The sequence below is a fragment of the Lathyrus oleraceus genome, chromosome 4 (genome assembly GCF_024323335.1).
Source record: "Lathyrus oleraceus cultivar Zhongwan6 chromosome 4, CAAS_Psat_ZW6_1.0, whole genome shotgun sequence".
In the NCBI taxonomy this organism is placed as follows: domain Eukaryota; kingdom Viridiplantae; phylum Streptophyta; class Magnoliopsida; order Fabales; family Fabaceae; genus Lathyrus; species Lathyrus oleraceus.
The window spans coordinates 221,988,173-222,003,207 of NC_066582.1; the positions used below are offsets into that span (position 1 = coordinate 221,988,173).

At 36.8% G+C, this 15,035-nt stretch overlaps 1 long non-coding RNA gene across 1 annotated transcript; it reads right to left on the reverse strand.

Moving 5' to 3' along the window:
- Positions 1 to 12,393: 12,393 nt before the first annotated feature.
- On the reverse strand, positions 12,394 to 14,301 carry LOC127074655 (uncharacterized). Its single transcript, XR_007786078.1, has 2 exons — positions 13,082 to 14,301; positions 12,394 to 12,681 (listed from the first exon to the last, which is right to left on the reverse strand). It is a non-coding gene; the product is annotated as an uncharacterized LOC127074655 (long non-coding RNA).
- Positions 14,302 to 15,035: the final 734 nt, after the last annotated feature.

Here is a 15,035-nt window from a genome sequence, read left to right on the forward strand (position 1 = left end):
ATAACCATTTCATAACAAGATCAAAACCTCAATCCAACGTCGAGTAATCATTTTCAAAACTTAACAGAACCAACACGTATTCATCCATTCCTTTTGTAAGTCGATTGCTTCATGCATCGCCATTTCTCTTGTAAGTCGATTGCTTCATGCATCGCCATCAACCACCTGTAAGTCTATTGCTTCATGCATCGCCATCTACCCTTACCCTCTCCTTGCTCCATCCGTCGATTCTTGTTCCGTTTAGGTAGCACCCATTAGGTAGAACCCTTTTTATGACAACATAGGTAGAATTCCCTTATTCTTTTGTATGATAACATAGGTAGAATTCCCATATTCTTTTGTATGATAACATAGGTAGAATCCCCTTATTCTTTGCATGCTAACAATAGGTAGATGTTCCCATTTGTAAATCCTAACACATAAGTCCATATTGCATGACAACTCTAGGGCAGAGCTTCCCCATTTTTTAGACCTTCCGTGCGTCTCCGATCTTGTGGCATATCACTCCGTCCTATTGCAAAGAGGTAACTGCCTAAGACTCGATTCAGCGAGCTGCGACACCTGCTGCTAGGACGTGAACACATTGCCCACTCTCCTTTGACACAACTGGTGTCCTCCTTTGTAAGTCCATGTTCAGATGGCAATCCCTATGTAGTCGAACTACGACAACTCTGATTCTCATGTCCAGATGAGATACGTAGGCACAAGATGCGATGTCTTGCCGAGTTTTTGACTGACGACTAACAACTAATCTTTGCTTGCTTTCGCCCTTGCTGCGATTCTTTTCTCTCGCCCTCGTTGCGATCGAGACCTTCCCTTTCTCTTGCCCTAGTTGCAATCGAGACCCTTGTTCCCGTAGTTAGATGAACTACATTTTGCTCTGATTCTCATTCCAGATGAGATACGTAGGCATAAGACGCGATGTCTTAGCGAGCACACTTCTCTTTAACCCATAGGTAGCCGAGCTACGAAGACTCTGATTCTCATGTTCAAATGAGATACGTATGCAGTGGATGCGACATCCGTGCGAGTCATTTCCTTTTGACCCTCTTTTAGTAAATAGTACATTAGATATTACACACACCCTTTAGACAAGAACAACAAGAGTGGATCCCGTAGAGTACTACGGATGCGTAGGGATGCTAATACCTTCCCTTCGCATAATCGACTCCCGAACCCAAGATTTGGTTGCGAGACCTTGTCTTTTCCTTTCCTTTCTCCAGATTTACTTCGAGCGTTTCCTTTCCCTCCTTTGGGATAAATAACGCACGGTGGCGACTCTTCTGTCTTTCTTTTTCGCCGGTTGTTTTTTTCGCACACTATATTTTTAGAATGCGACAGTAGCCCAGAAAGAAACTTTCAATTCTGTCTTTCCAAAAATCAAAATTTTCTCCATCAAATATTGGAGGTTTAGCGTTGTAACTATCTCTTTCATTGGTGTTGGCCATAGTTTTTCTCACGCAGGATCTCTCTACACTGTTAAGTGTTTGATTAGAAAATCAATAATAGAGTTGCAGCTCTGATACCAATTGAAGGTTGAGAAAAACAAGAAAGGGGGTTTGAATTGTTTTGGAAATAAAAACTTTTTCAGAAATCAAAACACACCGAATTTTATACTGGTTCGCTTGAAATTCAAAGTTACTCCAGTCCACCCGGCCAAGGTGATTTCGCCTTCAAAAAGGACTTAATCCACTAACCTTGAAAGATTACACAACCAAACGTCTAAGAGAATAATCTCTTAGCCCTCTCAAGTATTCAGACTGCGCAAAGTCACTTGAGGAAGTAGTTTAAGCAAGATTAAATTGTAATGTAAAGTGCTTCTAACAAAAAGCAAATATTACAGAAATATAAGAATAGTAGCTTTTCACGTAAGAGCAACAGCTCGTGAAAATGAGAGAGGATGAATGAGATTTCTGTGTGTCTCAGGTGTGTTCTCTTGTGAGGTATTTCATCCTTTATATAGTCATTGTGAAGGACCGTTGGAGTGATGACAGAATTTTGGTCATTGAAGAAAAATTAATGTCATTACTCTCCCTGTTTCTTTCTAAAGCAGTTTTCCACGCCTCATTATTCCCTTCTTGAAATACTTTCTTTCCATGTTAAGATTCTTTTCGGTTACGCGTTCTGGACTGGTGAGTCTACGTCAGAGTCTTGATATGTCAGAGTTTTTCTTCAGAGGATGATTATGTATGACTTCATCAGAGCTTCTTAGTGCTCTAGACTTCTTAAGTATCAGAGTCTGGATTTAGTAGTCTTTTATCAGAGCTTCTGACTTCTTAATGTTGCGCTGGTATCTGCATTGATCAGAATCAGAGCCTTCTGGACGCATCCTTTCTGAGTGGCATCTGATTATTAAATACTTTATATTTGATATAATATTATATCTGATGTATGGTCAGAATCCTGCGTAAATGTTCAGAGTCCTGCACACTAAGAAAAAATCTCGTCAGAGTACCATTTTTGTTTCATCCTTTGTTATCATCAAAATCTTAGAGATATATTGTAGAACCAACTTTGTTCTTACAAATATGCCTTTTAAGATCCTCTATAACTTTTATTCAGGGGTCAGACATCAACTCATCCATTAAAGACATCATTTGTGCAAAGGACCAAGTTGCCAAAATGGGCTAAAACCTTGCCATGACCCCTACTTTTCACCCTTACCATTTTCATTCCAAGCACTCTTTTGATCCCATTCTTTTTACATTATGTTAAACTTATGTCAAAGATCATTTGTCCCAAGTTTTGCTCAAAATTCACGAGGGAATCAAAAGTTAGGGCATCATGAACATATGACCTAAAAATGACCTAGCATGTTGCAAAGTGCTTGACCAATTGCCCAGCCTAAAAACCAGGTCACGACCTCAACTTCACAAGCATATAACTTTGACCTCAAATCTCTTTTATACTTGATTCTTTTTACATCATGTTCTACTCCATGAAGTGATCATTTGGCTTAAAGAAAATTGGAAAGCGCACGAGTGGATTGGATTTGGCCTAAGCTTGAACATGGTAACATAACTCTGTTTGGCACCGTGACCTATAATGTTGAATCTTGCATAAATCCACTTGGGACCACTTCTCACACGTGTAAACTAATTTCCCGTGATCAAATGCATCTGATGACAACTTAAAACGACTTGAGAAGCTCCAAAATCACAAGTTTGGCACCAATATTTCTCACTATCGGGGTCTAAAATTTTCCAAGTCAATTCACATGAATTCATATCCATTTCACACGTATTTGGATCCCAACACATTCCATATAAATATAGGAAGATTTTGCCTTCATTTTCAAGCTTTGAGAGCCAAATAAACCCTACCACCATTGAAGCTCGATACCTAAAATAACTAGTCAAGCTTTTTTTTTATTCAAGTTCTTTTACTTCTATTTCTTTGCCCATAATCCTTAATTGGCATCCTCTGAAGGTGTTTGAAGCATTGCCTTAGCCTAAATCCTTCTATAACCTTGCTCCCAAATCCACAATGGTTGATTTCTAAAGCTTCATTCGAACAAGTAGATATGAGTTACAACCTTGAGCAAGCAAGTTATCACACTCTTTGTCTTGTTCCATTTATCAAAATCCCTCTCTTACTTGGCATTTATTTTCAGTATTCACCATTTAATTTTACTTTGAAGAACTAGGGTTCTTCGAGTTTTTGAGAAAATTCTCTCTGCTCAGAGTTAATCAATTGCTCTTGTGCAGGGAAACATGAATGATGAGGTGTTTAGCAACTGAATCCATGATTGGTTCATGTTAAAAACATGAGTTCATGATGTTGAAAAATCACAAATCCGGAGGTTGAAGATAAAGTACTTTGCATGCTTCAGTGGGAAAATTCAAATCATTGGCCAATCAAAGCGTGCCACATGACCTAGTCGTTGGATTCAAAACTTTTATTTTCTTTTTTTTTAATTTCATTTTATTTCATTTCCTTCCGGATTTAATTTTAAATAGTTCCTTTAATATTTTTTGATCCAATTTTTTCCATAATTCTACAAAAATATTTTCTATCACATACCATTTTTTTGCATTTTTTAAAATCATTTTTGCATTTAATGCATATTTTGTTTTATTTTTCATTTAATTTTCTTTTTTCATTTTTATTGATAGGTGATTTTTTTAAATCATTGATAGAAGGACTTGAGGTTGATCAACCTTCTTTGATCCAAAATTGTTGATAGATGATTGTGAATCATCTTCAATACTTTGCGTCAATGATAGGTTAATCCTCGATGAGCCATATTTTGAATCCTTTTATTTATGGATAGAATGATCATTATGTGGTTGACTTGGTTCCCCTTTTCACTTCTTTCTATTTTTATCTCTTTATTTAACTTTAATCATTGTGTCACATGTTGTAGGAGATTAACTTTGTGTTAATTCTCTAACATGTCTGATACATACATTGTTATTGACCGACCTCAAATAGGTATGGCTTATAGACAAGCCTACTTATGATTGCTTAACATAGCGCTAAATTGTCCTGGCCCTATTGACTAACCATTAACTCCTAACATGATTTATTGCTCTTTACATTATTGTCATTTATTTCTTGCCATTTAAGTTCATGTCATTTAACTTTATGTCATTTACTTTATGCACTTTAATTTTTTGTCCCATTAATCATCACATTATTACATACTTTATTCATCTATTTCTCTTATCTTGTCTGATTTGCTTGCTTGTTAATCTTAATGAATCAAAACATGATAAAGTAACTTGGACATAATCCTAATTGTATGCTTGACCTGGAGTGTTGGAGACCTCTTTTGAGATTGGAATTTGACTTAGGATTTAGGCCATTTGCTTGACTTGGAGTGATATTGGATCCTGAGACCTTATGAACACTTAGACTTGTATATATTCTTGTTAAACCTTTTAGCTTGTGTGTTGTTTCATCTGTTTTGTGACTCTTGCATTCATCTGCTTAGGCTTAGCACACTCTTACACACATGGATTTCTCTTGGGCTACCTAACAATGCGACATATGACAATACACTTTGCACCCACATGGATTTCTCTTAGGCTATATAATAATGAGACCCTAGGCTAGTTTTGTATGATCATGAATCTTTGTTTGTTCATCAATCATTTCCTTTTATTTGGCTTGATCCAATTCAAATTAGATCTACTAAATCCTTTCATTTGTTATACTTCCCCTTTGTCTTTGTCAAGTGACCATAAGTCCCTTGATCACTTGATGGGACTTGCCTTTGTCACTTGGGAGCTTCATTCTTTCAACAAGTGCAAGATTCTCAGTGGACTACAGATCTCCTCAGCAGATCAGTCACCTGACTCATCCCTACAAGCATCTTTAGGAACCTGCTTCAACAACTTGTCAGACATTGACTAGGCTTGTATGTCATGAGCCTTAAGAAATAGAAAGTGATAAGAGGGGATATTCCCTACCATTTTCTAGAGTACCTATATGTACAGGATGTAGACCCTAGCTGATCATAGTATTCATTTCTATTCATAGACTTTAGTGCAATTCCATGTCAATTCATTGTCAAGTATGTAACTTACCTTTGTGGCTTTTCTTTTTATCCTTCTTGTTTTTGATACCATTGTAATCATTTATTTTAGGGTTGGCATATTTATGGTTATTCCATGGATTGACACATTTATGGTTATTTCCCTTCTTGTTTTTGACACCATTGTAATCATTTCTTTTAGGGTTGACACCTTTATGGTTATTCCCCTTATTGGTTTTGACACCATATTAATCACTTCTTTTAGGGTTAACACCTTTATGGTTATTCCCTAAGTTGACACTTTTATGGTTATTCACCTTCTTGGTTTTAACACCATTATAACCATTTCTTTTAGGGTTGACGCCTTTATGGTTATTCCATGGCTTGACACCTTCATGGTTATTCCCTCATTACCATATCAGTCCACGTATGTCATGTGAGTCTCAGGCATTGACAAGTTCCTACTTTCTTCATTACCATATCAGTCAATGTGCCTTGGTAATACCCTTGTCATGTGAGTCTCGGGCTTTGACAAGTTCTTGTTTTCTTCATTACCATATCAGTCCATGTGCTTTGGTAAGACCCTTGTCATGTGAGTCTCCGACTTTGACAAATTTTCCTTTCTGTTGGTTTAAACACCATTGCAATTTACTTTCCTTTTCAGGGACAAACCTTTATGGTTAACCCCCTCTTTTCTTGGTTGGGACACCATTATTTTCCTTTGGTTTAAACACCACCACCTATCAATTCCTTCTCAGTATTTGTCCTTTGAATTATGGAGCTCTGACTTCCTTAATGCACTATAAGGATACGTAGGCACGAGGATACGAGTCCTTGGCGAGCACATTCCTTTCTTTTATTTGTCCTCCCTGGTTCCTCGAACTACGAGACTCTGAATTTCTCATTGCACCATGAGAATACGTAGGCATGAGGGCCACAATCCTCCTCAAGCACCCTTCTTCTTTTAACCCCCTTTCTTTTCTGCAGACACATCAAGATTGTAATACTCATCCAAACAAGAACATTCAAAATGGTTTTCATGGAATACCATGGATGTGAGGGGTGTTAATACCTTCCCTTTGCATAAATGACCCCCGTACTTGTTTCTCTGTTTCCTTTTGGGTTTTATCAATATTTTCCCTTCCCTCATTTGGGGTAAATAAAGTTCAGTGGCGACTCTGTTGTACCTTCGAACGTGAGATGCGTTCGGTAAGTACATCAATCTCAATCAGCTATCTTCAGCTCCTTGAGCACTAAGAGAAAGAGATTCATCCATATAAACATCCAGTGGAAGTCATCAACTTGGGTTCTGAGGAAGTCAGGAAAGAGGTGAAAGTAGGGGGCATCCCTTGTCGAGCATGTACACATTGAGTTTATCAAGTTACTTCATGAATATGTTGTCGTATTTGCCTGGTCTTATCAAGATATGCTTGGGTTGGACACCAATATTATTAAGCATCAATTGCCACTCAAGACTGAATGTCCTTCGATCAAGCAGAAACTCATAAGAACCAGACTCGACATGGCACTTAAAATCAGAGAGGAAGTCAAGGAACAGTTTGATGATGGCTTCTTAGCCATTTCTGAATATCCTCAGTGGGTTGCTAATATTGTACCAGTTCTGAAGAAAGATGGGAAGGTCATAATGTGTGTGGATTATCGATATCTCAATAAATCAAGCCCAAAGTATGATTTTCCTTTGCGTCATATTGATGTCTTGGTTTATAATACAGCTCAGTTCTCCGTCTTTTCCTTCATGGATGGTTTCTTAGGGCACAATCAGATAAAGATGTCTCTATATGATATGGAGAAAACAATTTTCATTACATCTTGGGGAATTTACTGCTATAAATTCATTTCGTTTGGTTTGAAGAATGCATGGGCAACGTATCAGTGTGCCATGGTAACCCTCATTCATGATATGATTCATAAAGAGACTTAGGTTTATATGGATGATATGATTTCTAAGTCCAATACTGAAGACGGTCATTTGGACCATCTAAGGAAGTTATTTTCCAGGCTTTGAAAGTTTAAGATATGTATGAATTTAGCAAAATGCACCTTTGGGGTCTGATCTGGTAAACTATTGGGTTTTATTGTGAGTCATAAAGGCACTGAGGTTGATCCCGACAAATTTTGAGCAATTCAAGATATTCTACCTCCCAGAACTAAAAAAGAAGTCTGAGGTTTTCTTGGTCGGCTTAATTACATCTTCATATTTATCTCTCATTTAACGGCTACCTGAGAACCAATCTTCAAATTTTTGAGGAAAAATCAATTGATCATGTGGAATAATGATTTTCAAGAGGCATTTGACAAAATAAAAAAGTACTTACAAGAGCCACTGATCTTAATACCACATGTTCCTGGTAGGTCATTTATCATGTATCTCACTGTGCTAGATGAATCTATGGGTTGTATATTGGGTCAACACGACGACACATGAAAAAAAGAACATGCCATTTACTATTTGAGCAAGAATTTCACCGAGTGTGAGACCAGATACTCACTCTTGGAGAAAACCTATTGCACTCTAGCTTGGGCTACTCGACGCCAGAGACAGTATATGATTTTCCATACCACTTTGTTGATATCCAAAACAGATCCAATGAAGTATATTTTTAAGAAGCCTATTGTGACTGGAAGAATTGCTCGGTGGCAAATGTTGTTAACTGAGTATGACATCCATTATGTGACCTAGAAAGCTATAAAGGGGATTGTTCTATTTGATTACCTTGCTCGTCAACATGTGGAGGGTTATCAACCGATGAGGTTTAACTTACTAGATGAGGACATCGTGTTTATCAAAGATTGCAATATTCCAGGCCTCGATGAAGGACCCAAACCAGGATTGTGATGGTCGCTTGTGTTCGACGGTGATTCTAATGCTTGAGGTCATGGAATAGGGGAAATAATTACTTCTTCAACTAGCTTTCACATTCCATTCACTTCTAGATTATGCTTTGATTGCACCAACAACATGGCAGAGTACATGGGATGTATCTACGGTATTGAAGCAGCCATTGATTTGAGAATTAAGATTCTTAAAGTATACGGAGACTCCACTCTGGTAATCAGTCAGGTTAAAGGAGATTGGGAGACCCTGGATAGTGAGTTGATTCATTACAAAGAGCATATCATGAAGTTGATTCCCTACTTTGATGAGATCATTTTTCATCATATCCCAAGGGAAGAGAATCAGCTAGCAGATGCTCTAGCCACCCTAGCATCCATGTTTAAAGTCAAGTGAAGGAATGAAGCATTTGTTATTCGCATTGAGCACTTATGAACCATTACAATTTCTAGTAATTGAGGCAGAATATGATGATAAACCTTGGTTCAATGACATTAAAAGATATTTGGAAAGGCAAGAGTATCCTGAAGGTGTGTCTATTACCGGCAAGAAAGCTCTAAGAAGACTTAATGTCAAGTTCTTCTTGAACGGGGATGTGTTATACAAGAGGAATTTTGATTTTGTGTTACTCAGATGCGTGGATAGACACGAAACAAGCACAATCATAAGGTACATACATGAGGGTTATGCAGGAGTACATGCTAAAGGGCATGTCATGGCTAAAAAGATCCTTTGAGCTGGTTATTACTGGACAACAATGGAGGTTGGTTGTTAAAACTTCTTCAGAAGATGTCACAAATGTTAAATCTATGGTGACAAGATCTATGTGCCACTAACTCCATTCAATATTTTGAATTCTTCTTGGCCCTTATCTATGTGGGGTATTGATATGATTGGAATGATATAGCTGAAAGCTTCCAATAGTCATCATTTTATTTTGGTTGCTATTGATTACTTCACCAAGTGGGTCGAAGCTGCTTTCTATGCTAACGTCACACGACAAGTGGTTACCAGATTTATTAGGAAAGAGATAATTTGTCATTATGGTGTTCCTAGTAAGATCATCACTGACAATGCCAATAACCTCAATAACAAGATGATGAGTGAGTTGTGTAAATAATTCAAGATTGAACACTACAACTATTCACCATACCAGCCCAAAATGAATGGCGTCGTAGAAGCAGGGAATAAAAACATCAAAAAGATTGCTCAGAAGATGGTCAAGACCTATAAGGATTGGCATGAGATGTTTCCTTTTTCTTTGAATGGCTATAGAACTTCGGTTTGTACTTCCACTAGGGAAATTTCATTCTCACTTGTATATGGGATAGAGGTTGTTTTTCCAATTGAGGTTGAAATTCCTTCTCTTAGGGTTATCATGGAAGCCTACCTTGATGAACTCGAATGGGTTCAACCTGATATGATCAGATGAATCTTATTGAAGAGAAGCGTATGACATCCGTTTGCGATGGTCAGTTGTACCAGAGACGCCTCAAACGAGATTTTGACAAGAAGGTTCTCCCTCATGTGTACCATGAAGGGGAACTCGTGCTCAAGAAATACTCTGATATACATTCGGATCCAGAGGCAAGTGGGCTCCCAATTACGAAGGACCATTTTTCATCAAGAAGGCCATCTCAAGCAGATCCATGATCCTCACCACTATGGATGGGAGGAGTTTCCACTGCTAGTTAATTTTGATGCAGTCAAAAAATATTATGCCTAAAAAAATTATGAATAAAAAACCCGCTAGATCGACATCCGCAAGGGCAATCTAGGCAAAAAAATGGTATCCCGGTGGACCAAAAAAAGAAATGTTCATGCGAAAGTTAGGGATCAAATAAAAATAATACAAAAGCTCTCTAAGTCAAAAACCCAAAAGGGCGACTTAGGAAAAAATGGGCATCTCGGTGGATGGGGAAAAAAAAGAAAAATGTCCAGGAAAAAATTAGGGATAAAGACATTTGACAAGAATCTTTTGAGCCTATTTCATTATAGCTTGATCTCGGATGGCCAAAGACCGACCCAATCATCGCCAACTGAAGCGAAGTGTTGGAACCTAGATCTTACAGTGGATGGCAGCCAATGTTGTAACCAATGGAAAATCACAAAAATTTCCCATTTCCATTTACTTTTATTTTTCAATTTTTGTGATTTCCTCTTTAAGGATTTTTTCATCCTTGTACACACATTATATGTACAAATTTTCCACAATCAATAAAATTCATTTTTCCTTTATCAATTACTTGTCATTTCTCGCATTTTGTTTGCAGAATAACTGTTTATTTTGATCACATAATGCCATAAGACTTTGATAATAATAAAATCTAAATTAAAGGAAAACTTTGTGCATTGCTTTGATTACCTAGAAAGTTCTAAAGGGTGATCGGTAGTCTATAGTGAACGCTTGATATATGGAAGCATCTCAATGATTGCTCGGTCAGATCACTTATCCATTCCTCCCCAACCGAACCGAATGGAAATCTCCAACAGTAGTGGTGATATGAAGCATTCCTTCTTCACAAGTTTCTTTGGTGTAGTTATTGGCAAGTCAAAGTTTACCCTACGCCAGAAAATCTTACCCTTATGAATATCTTTCATCTGTCACAAAATAACCCATTTTTCTACATAGCATGCATAATTTCATGCATCATGGAAAATTAAACATCCATTGCATATAGCATGCATATCATACTTTTCCTTTACGATTGATATATTTCCCCACAGAGTATTTTAATCAATCCCCAGCAGACGAACCTATAAAATTCTACCTGTTGTTCCATATTCCTAATACAGTTACCTTTCTCGCATTACAATTTTTCCTTAACGAGAAAATTTTCAGATATTTTGGTATTTAATCCTCTTCTATCTTAAATACCAGAAAAGCTCCCCGCAATTCATGGATTCAGGTTTAATATGATTAAATAGGGGCAGTTGTCATACTCCAAAAAATTTCCCTCCCCTTTTCACTTTTCATCTAACCTTTGGCTTGAGATTCATCTTCACTCATTCATTCCTCATACATGTGCATCATTCACTCATGTTAACACTTTATAATAATCATCATAGATTCAAAGTTTCTGGTTATTTTTACCTAACAAAAACTAGGGTTTACTTGAGGATCAAACCCTAAGATTGTGGTAATGCTCATCATATGGAAGCAAATGGGTGAAACCCTGGTTTCTTGACCTTTGGGACCTTGATTCATGGAGGTTGCAATTATGGTGTTCACATATGCATCAAAACCCTAATGCTTGACTTTGCTACTATTAGATCATGTGGTTTGCCTTATGAGCTTTGACTTAACCTTAAAACCCTAATCTTGGGTCCATTGGATTACGAAGTTGATTCTGGAGCTTTTTGCTTAGTTTGTGGTCCTTGATTATGTGGTTTGCATCTTGAAACCCTAATCATGGATACTTGGCACTTGTGGGCCATGTTGGTTTGACTTTTTATCTTGGGATTAACTGAAACCCTAATTCATTAGAGTGTGGTTCTTGATAATTATACCATGCATAATAAATCATCTAGTTTGCTTTATTCATGGAAATCATTCATCAAGATTGACCATCTGACCTACATGGGTACATGATTGAGGATTCATCTGATCCAAGGACTTATTCAAGCATCCAAGTCATGTGCATTCTATTTCACCATTCAAGTTCATTGATCATAGGCCTATGATGCATTCAAGTCTTAAGGTCCATGCTTCAAATTTATTGGTCCATGGTTTATCATTCATTCAAAGTCCTTATTCTAAGGGGGCATGTTTTATGCAAATATCCAAGTCCATTGAGGCAAGTCTTTGTTGCATTCATTGCTACATACTCTATAGTGCATTTTTGGTCCATTGATTTCATTGATTCATTATTCTTTATAGTCCATTGACTTAAGTCTTTTGTTGCATCCATTGGTCCATGTTCATAGTGCATTAGTTCTTATTGCCTAGGCTATTGTTCTTGATTCATAATCCATTTGTTTTAAGTCCATTAGTTCATGTTTTATCATGCATTCTAAGTCCTTTTGATTCAAACATGTTTTCATTCAATCATAAAGATCATTTTATTCAAACAAATATCCATTCATTCATTCAATTAGCATTTACATCATTCATACAAAAGAAAATACCAAAAAATGCATATTTTACAAAAAGTTGACTTTTGGTCAACTGTTGACTTTTTGGACAACTAGTTGACCAAAGTCAACCAAACTATTTTTTCATCCTCTAAATGCTAATGCTAATTACAAAGTGTTTCTTTCCCTTCCATGTGACACCATTATCATTTTGCTTCATGAACAAGAAAGCCATTTTGCACCAAGTTTGCCATACCTTGAACTTTGCCTTGCCCTGCAATGCATCAAAAAACAGCCAATTATTCAAGACATCCACAATGCATTAGCAGCCTACATTACATTGTATCAGCATTATGCATAATAATTCATAGCAAGCATCATAAGGCATAACAATTTACCAGCAGTCATGACCATTCCATTATGACATCAGTATGTGACCTAAACTTGGGGAAGTCATCAAAACAAGATATTCAACATAAACATGGCCAGAGAATAACAAATCATAGGCACATGAATATCTAGCAGCAAACCATTAGCATACACATTCATTGTAACATATCATATAGCATACCATTAACAATACAAACAGCCATAGCATGAACATGCATAGCATCAACAGCAACACCTCTATGCAGCAGTTACTAAGATTAATTCAAATGGAAAATCTTGCATACCTTAGTATGCATTTTTCTCCCAGCAACATGGTAGAACCAGCCCAACAGGTCATGAACATACCTTTTGCACACACCTTGGCATAACCTACAACAAGCCTACAAAACCATGCAATGTCCATACAAAAAATGACCTGCAACATTAGGTCATCATCATCAGCAAATTACCTGTAGCATTACACCTTGGCACAACTTGCTTGTAAAATCCAAACTTACCACCTGCAATTTCCAAAGACACGACCTGCATTTGAACCAAGACCTATGCAGCAAGTCATCACCCTTTTGCAATCTATAGCCATTCCACTTAGATAACTTGCAACAGCCAGTCAATAACTAACATTTCAAATCAAAATTAACTAACATTTCAAAACTGAACTAACAGAAGCAGGTTGAACCAACTGAATTTGGAATTAACAGAAATTCGAATCTGAACTAACTTCCATTATCCTCTAACTAACTAGCTAATAGAGTTAGTCAGCTGATAACTAACTTTGAATCACTTCTAACTAACATACTCAACAGAGTTTAATCCCTCTGTTAAGCTCATCCTCTATAAATTGGATTGAATCTTCACAATCTCGAGATCACTCTTCATATTCTTAGAAACTCAGATTCATCACACTCTTCATATATTTTCATTCTCGAATTCTCTCAAGCTCGTGCCTCTGCTCCACTCATTCACTCTCAGAGCATGAAGAAGAAGAAGAAGAAGTTTGAAGCTCAAAGTAAAGAATAATAAAACACACGGAAGAAGAAAAAGAAAGAGTATTTCTAGCTGAAGTTGTTTAAACACTAGTGTTTTCTCCGATCTCAACCTTCTTCTCTGGTAGGTAAGGTTGATTTTCTCCACCATTTGTTGCATACAAGTTACCATCATGTAGAGTGATAGTCGAGGAATCAAAGCCCTAACATCAGGGAATTTGATTCCTCTAATCCATCATTTAATTTTTGATTTAGTAACTAGGGTTCTTGACTGTTCTTGCTTTATCTGGAAAATCTAGGAAGATTCAGAGTGAATTGATGTTGGATTAATTTTTGGCTTGAAATTTGGGGTGAGCTAGTATGACTGGTTTTGATGTCTGATGATCCACCACCGCCGGTGACGAGCTTCGGTATGGTGGAGGAGGAGAGATGAAAGATGTTTCTGACTGGGTCTGATTAACACGTGAACCATGTGAAACACGTTTTGCATGTGTTCAAATTCTCCCTGAATTCCCCTTCTTCTCAAATCCATAGTGGGTTTGTGACTCCCTTTGGGCCCATTCCTTTGCTTTTTACACCCTGGCTTGCCAACACCCCCCTGGTTTTTTCATTTCATATTACTTTCTTTATTTTAATTTTTATGTGATTTTAATTGTTTTTAATTTGATTTAAATTTTGTTTTATGTGCATTTTGCATGCAATTTACTTCGTAGGAATTAATACATGATTTGTTTAGTTTGTTAGTTTTTTTATCATGTAAATAAATATTTAAATATCATTTAATTAGAAATTAATTAGATATTCATTAGGTTTGGATTAATTTGAAACTTAGGATTTTTATATTGATTCCTATCATTTGATCCACATTGCATGATGACACTTTTGCCCTTAGATTTTAGAAACCTCATATAATTCGCATGTTCCCTTAGTTTTAGGGTACTCTTAGAATTAAGAATAGCAGATGGTTTGATTAATTCATTGGGGTTTCTATATCATCATTCCATTGTATATAATTCAATTGATTTTCATTCCCACTTATTGAGTTGATCAAAGTTCACTTTGATCAATCAAATCCTTTGATCTATATTCATACCCTAAGCATGTCCAATTGATCAAAAGACCCTTGATCACTTGATAAGACAAGTCCATGTATTGAAGTTGCATTAGATCTCAAGATCAAGATTTCAAAGTCAAGTTCAAGACTTCAAACTTCAAGTCAGTACCAGTCATATAATGCAGACAGAGTGGACTTCTA